Source organism: Pan troglodytes, chromosome 11 (genome assembly GCF_028858775.2).
Source record: "Pan troglodytes isolate AG18354 chromosome 11, NHGRI_mPanTro3-v2.0_pri, whole genome shotgun sequence".
NCBI classification, from domain to species: Eukaryota; Metazoa; Chordata; class Mammalia; order Primates; family Hominidae; genus Pan; species Pan troglodytes.
The window spans coordinates 72,887,145-72,905,741 of NC_072409.2; the positions used below are offsets into that span (position 1 = coordinate 72,887,145).

At 43.5% G+C, this 18,597-nt stretch overlaps 1 long non-coding RNA gene and 1 pseudogene across 2 annotated transcripts in view; one reads left to right on the top strand and one right to left on the bottom strand.

Annotated features, from left to right (window-relative positions):
• LOC107976691 (uncharacterized) overlaps window positions 1-18,597 on the top strand; it is a 344,614-nt gene that overhangs the window by 271,330 nt on the left and 54,687 nt on the right. For both annotated transcript variants that reach the window (XR_001720817.3, XR_010148704.1), the window contains one exon: window positions 1,689-1,783. This is a non-coding gene — a long non-coding RNA (uncharacterized LOC107976691). The remainder of the gene's footprint in view (window positions 1-1,688; window positions 1,784-18,597) is intronic.
• On the bottom strand, window positions 4,282-5,854 carry LOC746214 (putative UPF0607 protein ENSP00000383144; annotated as a pseudogene).

The following is an 18,597-nucleotide window of genomic DNA, read 5'->3' on the forward strand; positions in this document are numbered from 1 at the left end:
AGCTAGATTAGATATATTTGGAAGATATTAGAGGAACACCAGATTTCATCAGTATGCTTCTGAGATTTATCCAGTTTTGCACTGCAAGCATCTGATAATTTTGTGGCAGCTTTTCTGCATTGCTGGTACTTCTAGACTTCCTCAGAGGCCGGGCCTCCCTGACCTTAGCTCACTAGTCCTTCTGAAGCTTGTGTAAACTTTTAATTCCCTGTATTAAATTCATTGTTGTTCAGAATACCTACAGTTATTTTTTATGTTTTTGTTTTTGTTTTTTCCTGACAAACCCTGACAGAAACAGCCAAGCACTGGGCAATGAACACAAGATACAAAATTGAGTCAACCTGCTCTACTATCTGAAGCCGTTCCTTATTTTGGAAAGCATCCTGGCTCTCTCTTGTGTACATTGGTCCTTTGCCTGTCCTAAGTAGCCACACATATTAAGTCTTGCTTATTCATTTATATTTCAGCTCGTATTAGCCTTCCTGAGAGGAGGTGTCTACAGGGAGAGAAAGGTGAGGACATGGGTACATGATTGGTAGGAAGAGAGCACTACTGAGTTTGCAAAGATGAAACTTTTTCTTTTTTAGTTTTCCTGACACTTAGAACATAAAGGTTGGATTCTATTCTTAGAGAAGAGTGAGTAAATCCTACTATGTTCAGTGAGAATCGCATATATTTTGCAAGACAGAGGAGTAAGATAGGTAGTCTTGGGAAGTCGGCCATGTCAATGTAAGGGTCTACGGGCTGGTCTCGAACTCCCGACCTCAGGTGATCTGCCCACCTTGGCCTCCCAAAGTGCTAGGATTACAGGGATGAGCCACCATGCCCGGCCTAAAATGAAATTTTAATTGGCAGAGAAGGCAGATGGTGAGAATTGTTGATCCAATAATAACATGAAGTCCATGAAAGCCTGTGGCTATAAAGAATGTTGAGCTGTAGATTCCATCAGAGATAATAAAGGGGGCCTCAAAATATTCTGAGATTTGTGGAAGGGTGAAATAGACTCCTAAGAGGATTGTGGTAAGTAGTGCTTGAATTGTTTGTTTTTGGTTACCTTCTGTTAGGCTGTGATGGGCTCAAGTAATTGAAACTCCTGATGCAAGTAATACAGACGTATTTAGGAGAGGTACTTCTAAAGGGTTCAGGGGAAGAATACCTGTTGGGGGTCAATGTCCTCCTAATTCTGGGGTTGGTGCTAAACTGGAGTGATAGAATGCCCAAAAAAAACCGGTGAAGAAGAATACTTCTGAGATAATAGGAGCATCCTGTATCAGAGGCCTTTTTGGACAATTGCTGTGTGGTGGCCTTGGAATGTACTTTCTCGGACAATATCACGTCATCATTGATATATAGTCAGTGTGTTGGTTAGTAGGCCTAAAGTTAAAAGAGTGGTAGAATTAAAGTGAAATCCTATGGTTAGGCCAGATGTTATCAGGAGATCCGAGAGAGCTCCTGTTAGTGGTCAAGGGCTAGGTACAGCTATATGGTAGGCATGTGTCTGGTGGGTCATTATGTATCATGTGAACAAAGACTTACTAATAGTGTGAAGACATAAGCTTGAATAAGAGTGACAGCGAACTTGAGAACAGTTAGTAGAATTAGAATAATAGGAAATACTGAAGTTGCAGAGATACTAATAATTGATAATATTAGCACTGCACTGTATTTTAATTCTTTTTCTCCTGTAGGAAAAGGAAGAACTGATTGAAGAGTGGCAACCAGAACCTCTTGTTCCTCCTGTCCCAAAAGACCATCCTGCGCTCAACTACAACATCATTTCAGGGTAAATTGATTTTGCTACCTGAAGTACTTGTATTTGGCTTCTTGTAGTAACCTGCAGTCTATAGTGCTTTATATGTAGTAGTCCTTTTTTATCTGAAACAAAACATTTTGAAGTTCCCAGGAGTAACAGCTTTAGCTCCTGATTTTAAAAAATTTATTCTAGGGATGATACAGGCATTTTTTAAAATCTCCAATTTAAGCATTAATGTTTGCCCTTTTTTCCAAGAATGCACACGTGTTAATAATTCAAATGGTTGAACACTTAAAATGAAAAGCAACAGACTCCTGCTTTTTACCCATCTGGTTATTTTCTGATTTTAAATCTGTCACACGTTACCCTCATAATTCTAGATACTGTAGTATGCTTAACTACCATTTGTTAATGGTAGTTGTTGTTGTACAGACAACACCTGTTGATCCCCACAATATGAATTATGGAGCTTCCGCTCACTTATGCCTCTTTCCTCCTTGCTTCCAGTGTCTCATCTATTTTTTACTTTTCGTTCTCTTGGCTATCTTTGCTATATTGTATGTATTTTCATTAATTAAGAAATACATTAAGAATACAGAAAGTTATCAGATACAGATATAGATATAGATATCAGACACCTATATACCTACCACCCAGAATTAATTGGTGTTAACATTTTGCTATTTTTAATTCAAGCTTACTTTTACAGGCAAATACAATATTACAAATGCATCTTAAGAAATTCCTTCACATCCGTCACTTACTCTTGCCTCTCATACAGATAACCACTGTCTTGAAGTTGGTGATTGTGTTTTCTTTGCTTATATTTATAATTTTACCATATATGCCTGTTGCCATAAAAATATTTGGTTTATTTTAAAATGTGATACAAGATATTTTCCTGAGTATTATTGTTCTGATTCTGATCTGATCAAAGAGGAGCTTCTATTCTTTACTTCTGTAGATCTCTTTAGTCTTATAAAAGTTTTATATATTCTGAAATCAAACCTACCAATCTTTTTTTTTTTGAGACAGAGTCTCGCTCTGTCGCCCAGTCTGGAGTGCAGTGGCGCAATCTTGGCTCACTGCAAGCTTCGCCTCCCGGGTTCACGCCATTATCCTGCCTCAGCCTCCTGAGTAGCTGGGACTACAGGCGCACGCTGCCATGCCCGGCTAATTTTTTGTATTTTTAGTAAAGACGGAGTTTCACCGTGTTAGCCAGGATGGTCTCGATCTCCTGACTTTGTGATCCGCCCGCCTCGGCCTCCCAAAGTGCTGGGATTACAGGCGTGAGCCGCCGCACCCGGCCCAAATTTACCAATCTTTTATAGTTTGGGCTTTTGAAGTCTTAGGGAATCGTTTCCTACCCTAAAGGTCTAATTTGATTGTTTTCCATGTGATGGTCAGTTGTCTCAGCATTATTAGTTGAATAATCCAGTATTTACCTACTGCTTGGAAATTTCCCTTCTTTGGTAAGCCAGATTCCCTTCTAAAGGGTCTATTTCTGGCTTCTATTTTTATTCATTGGATTTATTCGTATCTCCATATACCAGAGACTCATTCATGTATACCGCAGCTTTATAATAAACGTTGATTAGAGTGTTTTTCTACCTCCGTGTTCTTCAGAATTGTCTAGACTATTCTTGACCCTTCTTCACTGTGAGTTTAGGTTTAGGTGATCATATTTAACCAAAAAAATGCATTTGGGTTTTTTATTAGAAGTGTGTTGAATTTATGGATTAATTTAGGAGGCTTGGTATCTTGCTGATACTTAATCTCACTACCCATTTACATGGTATATATTGCTTGCATACTTGGGTCTTTTGTTTTCTATAGTAAAGTTGCTGGAAGAGGAGTGGGGGAGGAAAGAGGAGGAGAGGAATGCACACATATGGGTGTAGGAGGCACCCTTCTGAAGGGAGGCTGGAAGGAGAAAGATGTGGGGCTAGGACGTGTGGGGCATGGGTCAGAGGTCAGAGGCACTGAAACTGCAGCTGAATGAGAGCAGCCTCCCTTCTCATTAGGTGGAACCCCCAAAATGAGGGCAAGGTCAGTGGGAAGAGCCAGGGAAGAGTTAGGAATTATGGATATCAAATTTTACTCAATTCTTGGTGTGGGCAAAGGTGGAGGGACAGGCAAAATGAGGGGCCCAACAGCGTGTGGGCCGAGTCAGAGTAGGACGAGGAGCTGGGATCTGTGAAGTGTAGGTGGCCAGGGACAGGGAGTCTCAGCAGGTGTGGAGACAGCAGGGGCAGGCTGGGTGCCACTGCAGTTTGCCATGTCTTACTTTTTTTTTTTTTTTTTTTTTTTTTTGAGATGGAGTCTTGCTCTGTCACCAGGCTGGAGTGCAGTGGTGCGATCTCGGCTCACTGCAGCCTCCACCTCCCGGGTTCAAGCCATTCTCCTGCCTCAGCCTCCCGAGTAGCTGGGACTACAGGCACAAGCCACCATGCCCGCCTAATTTTTGTATTTTCAGTAGAGACAGAGTTTCACCATGTTGGCCAGAATGATCTCGATCTCCTTTTATTTAATTAAAAAGTAAACTTTAATGTCAAAAATGCAAGCTTGAGGAGGGCAGAAAGATCACACACAAGGCTTTCACTTCACACTTGGAAGGTTGCACAGCAGCCAGGCAGAGATGCTCCTCACTTCCCAGATGGTGAGGGGGCCGGGCAGAGGCACTCCTCACTTCCCAGATGGTGCAGGCAGAGATGCTCCTCAGGTCTCAATCTCTTGACCTCCTGATCCGCCCGCCTGAGCCTCCCAAAGTGATGGATTACAGGCGTGGGCCACCACGCCTGCCCTGCCGTCTCTTCTTTCTCCTCCTAAGCAGCTCTCTTAGTCTCCTGAATTTTGATGTTCTACTTAACATCCTCATGTTCTTACGCATGTTGCCCTGCTGGAGGCGTCCTTCTCTTTGGGAAGACTGACCCACCAACAGTGCCTCAGGAGATAGACATGGAAGCTTAGCTGGTGGGGGCCCCTTGTCTCTATCCCACCTCAGTTGCAGGGGAGGGGTTGGTTGCAGCTGCAGCGGTGGCCCCGACAGTTTTCTTTTGCGGGACCTGTGGCCAGCAGCTCTGGGTGGAGAAGACCTACTTGATCCAAGAGCTGCAGGATCCTTGGGCTGCATGTCCTCCCCGACCATCACCATCAGCTGGGCAGGTGGTCTTCACCCAGCACCTTCAAGGCTGCCTTCTCTGGCCACAGGGAGCAGCCCGGAACTGGGGCAGGGAGCACCGTTGGAAGTGGGTCAGGCTTCCCAAAGGGAAGGATGCCTCCAGCAGGGCTGTGTGAACTGGCGACTCCATGGCCCTTGGAGTAGAAACTCACTGCATGCACCTGGGCCTTGTCAGTCTGGTTGTTTCCTGTCAAGCCCTTGAGGTGGACATTTCCCTCCAAGGGCCTGGGATTGTACCAGGAGGAAGTGAGGTTTCCCTGAGTCTCCAGGGGCCTAGAGGTGGAGGCTGCTTCCCCATTGCTACAGGGGCCCCTTTTATTGTCCTCCTGCCCCTGGGTCTCTACCTGGTCTTTCACCTCCGTTGCTTCTTTGGGCTCTTTTGCCCTCACCTCCATCTTCGGGAGCCTGGCTGGGATCACCTGCTCATCTAATGAAGGAAGTCGGAGGTTAAACTTGCCTCTGAGATGAGGGATCCTCACGGGGCTGAGGTGCCCAAACATCCTGGAGTTGCGAGCAGACAGCATGGGTTTCTTCCTTGAGGGGGGGCTCTAGACTACAGGAGGCAGGACCCTCTGTGGGGTGCCCGTGTTCCGAGGGATAAGACACAGCCTCATAGGGGCGCCGTCCCACCTGACTGGAAAAGAAGGCCCAAGATGTCACTGACGGTTGAAGAGGAGTGGGAAACGGCCCCAGATTCCCGGGGCAGGCACAGGTGCAGGAGCCGCGGGGTGAGCCCGGCCAGCTGGGAAGGCCTCACGGACAAGACGAGCAGGTTGCCGATGGCATGGCCAGGACCTGCGGCAGAACCAGGAGCAAAATACGCTTAGTGAGTTGCCCATTTTGAGCGAGTTGTGCACAGACGAAACTAAGGGTCAGAAGCGGAGAGGATGTTCTTAAGTCACCCACTTCTCTGTGGCCGGGTGCACACTGGGCATCTGGGAGTTTATGACATCACCATGGGGCTGGTGACAGAGCCAGGGTGTGGAGGAGTGCTCAGGAGCCCAGCGAGGGTGCCTACAAGAGGAGTCAAAGGGCAAAGGGTGAGACCCTTCCACCGGTCCCCCTGGACTCTAGCCTCAGGGACGTCCTGCTCCTGGGGGCAGGTGTGTGGCCTTGGATGGGCCTCCCTGTGTGGCTGTTGGGGGTGCGGGACTGATCTGCCAGAGCCCTTCCGCCTGGTGCCTGGCCCAGGTGCTGGCTGGCACCCAGTGGCCTTGTCTTGGCCAGCCCCGTCCCCCGGGTTACAGGGCCAGAACCTGGAAGCAGAGCTCAGGACCAGCCAGATCCTGCCAGGCTCCCCGGGGGCCTCTCCAGTGCCTCTGTGCCGCCTGGAGCCAGGCCCGCCTTCTCCATGGCTGCCGTGGCCTCAAGGGCCACCAGCCTCGCTCCGCAGGTTTCCAAAGAGAGGACGCGGTGCCCTGACCTGACTGGATGCGCCTCTTACCACATGCCTCCCTGGCAGGCAGGGTCTCCACTTTTTACAAATTTGCCTGAGACCATTCCTCAGGTCATTCAGGTGGTCATGGCCCAGCCAGGCTTTGAACCCGGGCTGTGCCATTCCACAGCTGGCGCTCTGGCCTGTGTGCCTCATGATCATGGATACAACATCTATTCTTAATTTTTCCTGTAGTCCTGAGGTACTTAGCATCGTGGCATATCTGTAATAAGCACATGCACACCTCGAAGGAGGTCTTCACTTCAACATACAAGTTGACCATGGCATGCTCTGGGCTCCAGTCCTCTACAAAGATGTAGGGCAGGAACTACCAGTTGTCAGCACAGCACCATCCCACATTGCTCTTCTAATGGAGGCTTTCACCCTAAATGTTCTTTCTCGTCTGATGGGAAGGATCCAAGTATGTAAAGATTATGTTCTAGATCAGCTTTGGTCTGTCCTAAAAGAAATTTGCCAGTGGATTATTCCATATGGATAAAAGTCAGTTTCTCTGGTCTTCCTGGAATGTGTCTAGAAAGCAAATACATTATTTACAAGTTCATAGTAGATCAATGTATTGGATTAAAATATGACAAACATAATTTGGTCATTGTGAGCATGCCAGCTCGGTCAACTATTCACCACACATGATGCCCTAAATATAACTCTAGGTTTTCTTATGCCCAAGAGAGGGACATACTCTTGGGTGTCTGGACTGGGAAACATATATGAAAAACCATTTGGCCACTCTACATCTTGTTATTGGAGAATCGAAACCATCTATATTCAAAGATATTATTAAAAGGCAAGAAGTTAACTTCTGTCATTTTGTTAATTGTTTTCTGGTTGTTTTGTAGATCTTTTGTTTCTTCTTTTATTGTTTGCTTTATGGTTTGCTGAGTTTCTGTACTGATAAGCTTTGATTCCTTTATTTCATTGACATATCTGGTGTAATTTTTTTCTCTGGTTACTCTGGAGCTTATATTTAAAAATGTATATTTATGATAGACTATTTAAAGCTGATAAAAATTTTGATCACACACGAACCTGCTATACTACCTCCACATCCCTTGTCAGTGCACAAAATTTGTACTTTTTTTGCCTTAATTTATATTGTTCTGTATTGGGTGTTTATTAAGAACTCATTGTAGATATAAATATTTTTTACTATTTTGATGTTCAGCTTTCTCAAGGGTGATTTGAAAGATTCTAAAGCATAATTTCAGTAATGTAGGATTCTCAGTTTGAATATGAATTTACTTTTAACAGTTAGGTTGATAGTGTCCTGTGTTTTTGCATTAGTATTGTTCTTTCACTTGCAATTGAAGCACTCCCTTAAGCATTTCTTGTCAGGCTGGTCTTATGGTGATGAATTCCATAAGCATTTGCTTGTCTGGGAAAGAATTTATTTCTTTAATTTCTGATGGGTAGCTGTGCTAAGTACGGTACTCTTTGCTGACTGATTTCTCATTAGCACTTTGAATATATCATCCTCATCTCTCCTAGCATTCAAGATTTCTGCTGTGAAAACTGATAGTCTAATGGAGACTTGCTTATTTGTGATTTGATGCTTCTCTCTTGCTAATTTTAGAAGTTTTTCTTTGTGTTTGACTTTTGACAAATTGATTATAATGTGCCTTAGAAAAGGCCTTTTTGGGTTGAAAATGTATGGGACCCTTTAGGCTTCATGGAACTGGATGTCCGTATCTCTCCCAAGAATTGGGAGATTTTCAGCTATTATTTTGTTAAATAAGTTTTCTGTGTCTTTGTCTGTCTCTTCTCTCTGTTTCTCTTCTATATTTTCAAAATCTGTTATCTTAATATCATGGCACAAGTCTCATAGACTTTCCTTGATTCTTTTTACTCTTTTTTTCTCCTTTTTTCCCTCAGGCTGGGTTATTTCAAAAGTCCTGTCTGCAAGTTCAAAAATTCTTTTGTTTGATCTAGTGTGCCATTGAAGCTCTCAGTTGTACTTTTTATTTAATTCATTCAATTCTTCATTCCTAAGATTTCTGTTGGTTTGTTTTCTTTTTTTTTCTTTTTTGAGACGGAGTCTTGCTCTGTCACCCAGGCTGGAGTGCAGTGGCACGATCTTGGCTCACTGCAAGCTCCACCTCCCAGGTTCACACCATTCTCCTGTCTCAGCCTCCGGAGTAGCTGGGACTACAGGCGCCCACCACCACGCCCGGCTAATTGTTTGTCTTTTTAGTAGAGACGGGGTTTCATCGTGTTAGCCAGGATGGTCTAGATCTCCTGACCTCGTGATCCGCCCACCTCGGCCTTCCAAAGTGCTGGGATTACAGGTGTAAGCCACCACGCCTGGCCCGTTTGTTTTCTTTAATGGTATCTATGTCTTTGTTGAATTTCTCATCCAGGTTATGGCTTGTTTTTTTTATTATTTGATTAAGTTTTCTAGCTGTATTCTTTTGTGTCTCATTGAATTTTCTTAAGATCAATATTTCAAATTCCTTTTAAGGCAACTTGAAAATTTCCATTTATTTAGGGTAACTTTGTGAAGAATTATTGTGCACCTTTGGTGGTGTCAAGTTTCATTGCATTTTCATGCTTTTTATCTCCTATGTTTATATTTATGAGACTGTTGACATGGTCACCTGTTCTAATTGTATAGAGTGGCTTATGTAGAGAAAGATTTTCACCTGGAGATGTGTCTTAGGGTGTCAGTTGGATGGGCTGCATCTCCTTTAGTTCTAGGAGGACACACTAGTGTAGTATCTGTGCTTTTCTCTTGCCTTTTTTTTTTTTCTTTTGCCAGTATCCATTTTGGTGATACCTGTGAGTGTCTTGGTGACCTAAGCTGCAGGAGCATGTGCAATTTGTTTTTCTCCTCAGGATTGGGGCTGGGGGAGAAGGTGGCGGTGTCAGGAAGCTGCATGCCTATCTAGTGACTATGTTACTGAGTCACAGGGGTTGGTTCACCAGTTTGAGATGGGACTCCTCTGGAAACACTCGCCTGGCTGTGGATTACTGGGGCTGCTCTGCAGGTTTGAGATGGGGATAACCTAGAAACACCAGGCCCAGTTGGTGAGCGCACTGATGGCACAATAAATCAGTAATTGGTCCACAGTTAGAGTGTTGCAGTCACTAGGATGTGGAAGGCAAACCTCTTTGAGAGTTTGTTTCTAGGATATAGAGAGCAGCAGCTGCTTTCCTGGAGAAGGCTGTTGTAATGACAGGGTAGCCTCTGGGATGGAAGGAGGCAGTGACTACTAGTTCATGGAGCAGAATATACTCAGCTATGGCTTGGCTTTCTAGATGGTGCTATATGTGGGCTCCTTCTCTGGGGCAGTATAGCCTTGTGGGCATCAAGCAGCTTCCTAAACTAGGCTGCTAGAGATGGGGTTTCACCATGTTGGTCAGGCTGGTCTCAAACTCCTGACCTCTGGTGATCTGCCCGCCTTGGCCTCCCAAAGTGCCGGGATCACAGGCATGAGCCACCATACCTGACCTACCTTTTTTTTGTTTTGTTTTGTTAAGAAACTTGCTTATGTTGTTCTTTATTTTCTTCTTGACCTTTTTTTCCCCAGGTTTCCTTAAAGTCATGAGTCACTTAATGAGGTAGATACGTTCTGAGAAATGTGTTAGGCAATTCCATTGTCATACAAACATCATAGAGTGAACTTACACAGACCTAGATGTGTAGTGTGTACCTATAACCTGGTACACACCTAGACTATATGGTGTAGCCTATTGCTCCTAGGTCACAAACTATACAGCATGTTACTCTACTGAATACTCTAGGCAGTTGTAGTAAAATGGTATTTGTGTATCTAAATATATTTAAGTATAGAGAAGGTACAATAGGGCCAGGCATGATGGCTCATGCCTGCAATCTCAGCACTTTGGGAGGCTGAGGTGGGCAGGTCACTTGAGCCCAGGAATTTGAGACCAGCCTGGGCAACATGACAAAACCCCTTCTCTACCAAAGAATCCAAAAAATTAGCTGGGTGTGGTGGTATAGGCCTATAGTCCCAGCTACTTGGGAGGATGAGGTGGGAGGATGGCTTGAGCCTGGGAGGTGGAGGTTGCAGTGAAACAAGATTGTGTCACTGTGCTCCATCCTGGGCAACAGAGCCAGACCCTGTCTTTTAAAAAAAAAAAAAAGTACAATAAAAATTCAGTATTTTACTCTTATAGGACCACTGTTGTATATGTGGTCCATTTTGTCAATTGAGATGTTGTTAAATGGCACGTGACTGTATATCCATTAATTGTAGGTGATTGAGACTGGCTCTCTGAAAACACATCTACACTCACTGTCCCCAGGCCTGGAATAGCTCCTGTCATGCCTTTGTGTGGATTAGGGGAAGGTACTCTTCCTCCAGCAAGTGCAGCAGCCTGGTGCAGACCTTGGGCTGTGGTGCCAATCCCTGGATGCCCCTAACAGGACCCCAGCTCATGCAGCAGCCTTGCTCTGCCCTTTCTTCGGAAGTCTTCTAATGAGATGTGCATGCAGTGCCCCCACTTTTGCCTCTTACAACCACTCAGGAGATGACTGCAGGTGTACTTTCCTGCAGAAATAGAGAGATTGTAATCTTCTCTATTCTTTACTAGTTGGCTAATAAGACAAAATGTCATGAACTCAAGAGGGGCCTTCACATTCCAAAAGAACTATCACACGGCTGGGCTGTGAACCAGGTTTGACTCCTCTGTTCTCCTTAAGCTGCTGGAAAACTTCGTGGCCATGAAATGCTTTGGTCATCTTTCATAGTGGCCAACGCTTGGCCATGTGGTTAATGCGAGGAGAACTGGAATTAGGTGGATAATATTTTATGTGAATTAGGAAACTTTTTAGGCATGAAGTTATTATCAAGTCAGCTCTGAATATTCTATAAATATTTATTCTCTCAGAGGAAAATATTACCTCAAGACTGCCCAATTTTTCTTAGATTTTATAGCCTTCTCAGTATTTTCTGGCTACATTTATGGGGTTTCTAAAGAGACTGTTACCTAAGCAATGACCTGTGTGTGTGTATGCACATGTAGTAGTCACATTAAACACCCTATTGGTATTTAATACCCAATGGAATTGAAGAACAATGGAACCAATTGCACAATAAACCATCTTATAAGTTAAAATGGTCTCCATCTAATCAGGCCATAAATGTTGTGAAGAGTGTGTAGTTTGATGTTTCTCCTATATCTCAAGCTTCTAATGTAAATGAAGAGAACTTGGAGATGACAGACAGTGAAAATGACTTGCAGGAAAATCCTAAAGACTGTTAAGTAACAGGAGAGTTTCATGTTTGACAGTGTCTGGAAATGTTGAATCTGTTTCACTGGCTGACCTTGGCTTTCATGCATGTTTGTAAAAAGGCTGCCTCATTTTTACCCAGAAAAAAATGATTTTACTTTTTGTTTATCTGGACTAGCTAATCTTTTTCCTCCAAAATATTTATTTAATATTTACTCTGGGCACAGCATTGCCTTGTGCAGTGTGTAAGGAATTCCTCAGTGGATTAATAATTGAGATGGGTATTTACAACATCATACCCAATATATAAAAATGAAACTTTTGCTGTTAAATACATGGACTAATTTTGTAAAAAAAAAAAAATTCTTGTGCCTTTTCTTTGTGCAAGACATGGTGCTAAGCACTTCTCTGCATATCATTTGTTTTTCTCCAGATTAATTATCCACTCTTTGCTCAATTGCTCTCAGCACAGGATGGTGAATCTTCATAGATTACATTCATCCAGGGTCCCTTGCCTTTTGGCTTCTGATATAGTTTGGATATTTCTCCCCTCCAAATCTCATGTTGAAATGTAATCCCCAATGTTGGAGGTAGGGCCTGATGGCAGGTGTTTGGATCATGGGGGTGGATCCCTCATGAATGGGTTGGGCCATTTCCTTGGTGATAAGTGAGCTGTCACTCTGAGTTCACAGGAAATATGGTTGCTTAAAAGTACATGACACCTCGCCTCCAACCCTCTCTCTCTTGCTCCTGCTTTTGCCATGTGACATGGCAGCTCCCACTTCACCTTCTGCCATGAGTAAAAGCTTCCTGAAGCCTCCCCAGAAGCCAAGTAACATCAGTGCCCTGCTTTTACAGCCTGGAGAACCATGAGCCAATTGAATCTCTTCTCTTTAGAAATTATCCAATCTCAGATATTTCTTTATAACAATGCAAGAATGCCCTAATACATAAAATTGGTACTAGGCATGGAGTATTGCTTAAGATACCGGAAAATGTGGAAGCAGCTTTGGAATTGGGTAAAAGGTAGAAGTTGGAAGAGTTTGGAGGGCTCTGAAGAAGACAGAAAGGTGAGATTAAGTTTGGAACTTCTTAGAGACTGGTTAAATTGTTGACACCAAAATTCCGCTAGTGATATGGACAGTGAAGTCCAGGCTGATGAGAACTCAGATGGAAATGAGGAAGTTATTGGGAACTGGAGCAAAGATCAGCATGTTATGCTTTAGCAGAGAGGTTAGCTGCATTGTGTCCATACACTAGGGATCTGTGGAAGTTTGAACTTCAGAGTGATGATTTAGGCTGTCTAGCAGAGAATTTTCTAAACAGCAAAGCATTCAAGATGTGGCCTGGCTGCTTCTAACACCCATGCTCAGATACAGGAGCAAATAAATGACTTAAAGTTGGAATTTATATTTAAAAGGGAAGCAGAGAGTAAAAGTTTGCAGCCTGGCCATGTGGCAGAGAAAGAGAAAACCTTTCTGGGAGAGTAATTTAAGCAGTCCATGGAGCAACCACTGGCTAGAGATATTTGCATAACTAAAAGGGAGCCAAGTGCTAATAGCCAAGACAATGGGAAAAAGCCTGGAAGGCATTTCAGAGACCTTCCTGGCAGCCCCTCCCATTGCAGGCACAGAGGTCTAGGAGGGAAAAATGATTTCATGGGCTAGGCCCAGAGCCCAGCTTCCCTGCACAGCCTCAGGACACTGCTCCCCATATCCCTGCTGCTCCAGCTCCACCTGTGGCTCAAAGGGGCCCAGGTATAACACGAATGACTGCTTCAGCAACAAAGGGTAAAAGCTGTAAGCATTGGCATCTTTAACGTGATGTTAAGCCTGTAGGTGCACAGAGTGCAAGAGTGAAAAAGGCTCAGCAACCTCTGCCTAGATTTCAGAGGGTGTATGAGAAGGCTGGAGTGCCCAGGCAGAAGCCTGCTGCAGGGCTGGAGCCCTCACAGAGAACCTCTACTAGAGCAGTGTGGAGGGAAAATGTCGGGTTAGACCCCCACACAGTGTCCCAGCTGGTGCACTGCCTAGTGGAGCTGTGAGAAGGGGGCCACTGTCCTCCAGACCCCAGAATAGTAGATCCACTAACAACTTGCACCATATGCCTGGAAAAGCTAGAGGAACTCAATGCCAGCCCAGGAGAACAACCATGGGGGCTGAACCCTGTAGAGCTGCAGGGACAGAGCTGCCTAAAGCTTTGAGTGCCCACACCTCATATTAGTGTGCTCTGGATGCAGGACATAGAGTCAAAGGAGACTCTTTTGGAGATTTAAGATTTAATGGCTGCCTTGCTGGGTTTTGAACTCACATGGGGCCTGTAGCCCCTTTGTTTCAGCTGATTTAACTCTTTTGGAATGGGAATTACCCAATGCCTACACCCCCATTGTATCTTAGAAGTAAATAACTTGTTTTTTATTTTATAGGTTCATAGGTGGAAGGGACTTGCCTTGTCTCAGATAAGACTTTAGACTTTGGGCTTCTGAGTTAATTCTGAAATGAGTTAAAACTTTGGGGGCTACTGGGAAGGCATGATAGTATTTTGCAATGTGAGAAGTCCATGAGATTTGTGGGAGGAAGGCAGGAATGATATAGTTTAGAGATTTGCCCCCACCCAAAACTCATATTGAAATGTAATCCCCAATGTTGGAGCTGGGGCCTGGTGGGAGGTGTTTGAATCATGGGGCAGGTTCCTCATGAATGGCCTGGGCCATCTCCTTGGTAATAAGTGAGCTTTCACTCTGAATTCACAGGAGATGTGGTTGTTTAAAAGTGTGTGGCAACAATCCCCCAACTCTTTCTCTCTGTTGCTCCTGTTTTTTCCATTTGACATGCCAGTTCCTGCTTCACCGTCTGCTGTGAGTAAAAGCTCCCTGAGGTCTTTCCAGAAGCCAAGCGATGTTGGTGCCATGCTTGTATAGTGCACAGAACCAAAAGCCAATTAAGCCTATTTATTTACAAGTTATCCAGTCTGAGGCATTTCTTTATAGCAATGCAAGAACACCCTAATATAGCTTCCATTAAGTTTAGCCAATGGGAGATGCTGGCATGAGATCTAGGGTGGGAAGAGAATGAAGTTGCAGTAGTTATCCTCCTTGCCACCTTCTTGCTAAATCATCTTAGATGGGTTGCTTTACTCACAGAGCCACCCTCCTTAGGTTCTTGTAAATGTTCACTGTTTTGCCCCTTAGGACTCAATAATGGCTCCCCATAATTTCTGCTATTAGAGTATTGAACTGTCTTCTCTTGGCTAGGGAAAACATAAACCCTGCCCTCAGTTTTGCAAATGGTCTCTTTATTAAATTCAATACAAACTACCTAATTTTAATTTGCCATCTTTTCCTAGCTAGTCCTGAACTCATACAAAAGTAAATCAAATGGGTATCTAGTCTTCAAGGTGAAGATAAGCCATGTTTCAACATAAGTATGACAAGATAGAATTTAAGTAAGAGGCAGTGTAATACACCGGTGAGAACAGTCAACTTGAAATTAGGTTGTATAGATTATAATCACTGCTCTGCTTCTAGTTGTGATTACCTGGGTGAAATACACGACTTCCTTGGATGACAGTTTCCCTAGGTATATAAAGAAATTAAATGTGCTCAAAATTCTCTCCAATGTTGAGATTTTATACTGACTGCTCTCTTTGAGTTCTTTAAGGAAGTAGCAATTAAATGCTAGAAGGGAGTGGCAGCTAAAGTACCATGGAAACGTGGGGAAAACATAGATTAACTCGTGACAAAATTACTAAGAGCAATGATATTTCTGAGGAAGAAGAGATTGCTGGAATAAGGGAAAGCTTCAGGGAACAGATGATGCATGGGAAATCTTTATTTCATATGTTGGGTTAGAAAATCATTAAGTGAGTAAATAATTGTTGGTAAATCTTCCTGAGTTAAAGCAAAGTCTATGGAGTTCCTGACATTCCTTGTAGAGCCATCCAGCTATGGAACATGACTTAACTATTGTAGTTAGCAGGTACATGATGCCAGTTGTATTAGTCCATTTTCACACTGCTGATAAAGACGTACCCAAGACTGGGAAGAAAAAGAGGTTTAATTGGACTTACAGTTCCACATAGCTGGGGAGGTGTCCGAATCATGGTGGAAGGCAACAGACACTTCTTACATGGTGGCGTCAAGAGAAAATGAGGAAGATGCAAAAGTGGAAACTCCTGATAAAACCATCAGATCTTGTGAGACTTATTCACTACCACGAGAACAGTATGGGGAAACCAAGCCCATGATTCAAATTATCTCTCACTGAGTTTCTCCCGCAACATGTGAGAATTATGGGAGTACAATTCAGGATGAGATTTGGGTGGGAACACAGCCAAACCATATCACCAGTGTTTCCTGAGTTGTCTCTGCAGAGACTCTTGTATCCACTTTAGGATACCTAAGATAACTGCTGCTCTTGCCAGAACATGTACTTCTGCTGCCTTTATATTTTCCTTAAGATCCCCTCTTTGCCTTCCATGTCACATGACATTGGATTTTCCAAAGCATCTGGACAGCCTCAGTGCTTCTTTGCTGATAATGACACAGACTCTTCCAGGAGCAAAAAAGTTCTAAGCAATCTCCCTGTTGTGTTGAGCAAGAAGGGAGGGAGACAGTGTATTTCATGGGAACTCCTGAAGACAGAACTTGTATGACTGCCAATTATGTAACTATTTAAGAAAATTTACTGATCTATTATTTATTAGGCATGATGTTGACCAAGCCCTCAGGGAACTTAAGACTAGTAGAGGAAAGGGAAGGTTAATAAGAATACTTTAATCCAATGTTGTAAGCACTATGGTGTGACACAGTGGATGTCTAGATTATTATGGGAACCCAGAGACCCTACATAACTCAGCTGGAAGGTGGGTGGGCTTGGAAGGAATCAGAGAAACTCCCTAAGAGATAATGCTAATATTAGCTCATTCAGAAAGGTTGTACAAGTGTTAGTCACAAGGAGAGAGTAGGGAAGGATGTTCACAATGAGAATAGGATGACCTAAACCTTGGAACTATAAAATAGTGAGGGATGTGTTTGAATTGTGTGCATATGGGTGTATCATGTGGACATAGACTAGCTTGGTGTATCAGAAGTATAATATAAATGTGGGTAAGTGTCCTTTTAAGGGTTAGTTGGGTGTTTATGTGCTAGCTGGGGAACCTAACCACACAAGATAGCCTTATTTGTCTGGGAAGTACATTTTAATATCCACTAAGTCAATTTAGGAAGGAGATTGTGAGTGTAGTAGATGGGTAAGTTGAGGCTCCCTGTGCAGCATTATTTCCCACACATCTCTTGGCAAGGAGCCTTGACAAATAGCAGCAATAAAAGCTTTACATCTTTCGATCAATATATAATGGAATAATGTAATTCCATTCATGGATGATTTGGCAATCATACCGTCTTGCCAAAGAGGGGGAGATTGATGGACCCAGCCAAACAAAGGTCTGTGTGGCAAGGGAAGCTTGGTAACATGCTCTTGCAGTTTTCTCTGGGTTTGGGAATTATTGCTGTTTTTCTCACTTCTTGGTTTTAATGGGTGCCTGAGAAATACTCTGACTCCCAGGGCTTTGCAGGAAGGGGAAAAAACAGATTTAATGCTATTCTAAGTCTTTAGACACATTTACACATCCTCCATCTGCTTGGGAGGGAAAAAAATTCAGATTTCAATAACAAAAATTGTACAGGTCTTCCTTAAGGCAACAGAAAATGCATGTGATAAGGGAATAGCCATGAAGTGCAAAGGCGCATTTAGGTCTTAGTGCTTATTGACTGGAGCTGCAAAGAAGATGTGAAGGATGTGTGAAAAATCCCAAATAAAAGAGCTCAAGTAACATACAATATGGATAAGAAAATGTGCTTTAAAGAAAATGCAACTGTCACAAATGAACATGGGTTATGGAAAAGAAGTGGGGCCGAGGACAAGAAGTGTGTGACAAGAATGACGATAAGCAATATTCTCTTCTTAGAAGTTTGGCTCGCGGAAACAATATTCTGTTCTGCAGTTATTGGTTTGCATTACATTTATTCAAAATACAATTTGAAATGCAAGAATCGTGAACTAGACCTACTTTTCCTCTTCTCCCTTGCTACCTGTAAGGGAGATTTCAATCTTACAACCACTGAAAACCATAATCAATGTGAAGAGGGATTGGGATGGCTACAGTACCAGTCCTAGGAGGAGGCTAGAAAGCACAAAACTCCACAATTCCCTGTCAGGCGGGTATAAGGCATGTTGAACCAACAATCACATTCAAGGTAGACATTTGACGGGAAGTATATTAAATGTGTGTTACTGCTTATAAAGACTTTCTGGGATGAAATACTGGATGTGTTTTAGGTTGGTTACAGCCAATCTGGTGAACTTGTGCAGCACATTGTGAAATGTCACTTTTCTATTTGAACTCAAAAAAGGCAATGGATTTACGTGCTTACCAGTTGTCATTTACATGGTATTCTACAGCATAAGCCCATCTGATTCATAGCATATACCTTGTGTGCCAGCTATATATAACAGCCCTGATATTAGCACCTGGCCAACTGTTTAGGACCTTAAAGAATTTTTAGAGTCCCTCTCTCCCCTTCACCATAGGCCTGGAAGAGATTTTTTAAAAGGCTGCGTATAAGTTCCATCATTTTTGGGGGGTGGATTCTTATGAGATTTTAGCCACTGGGATTCATGTCAAACCAGATAAATTTCCATTAGCCCACACCCTTGGCTTGGTGAGACAGAACGGTGCCTATACGAAACGAATATCTTGGCCAACAACCAGCCTCTGCCAACAGAGCCCATGTCTCACCTTCTTGTATGACAGGCAACTCTCTGGATCTGCCTTGCTCGTGGCTCACCCCTGCTTTTTGCCACCCGTCCTGCTAGCACCCTAACCGTGACTCAGCCACTTTGTAACTTCTAGCCCTGACATGGTAACTATTTGTGTTTCTCATGCAGCTTGGTGAATCCCACTGACAAGTTTTGGGGCATACATCCAGTTTACCTGGAGTCTAGGAACTCCTGCAG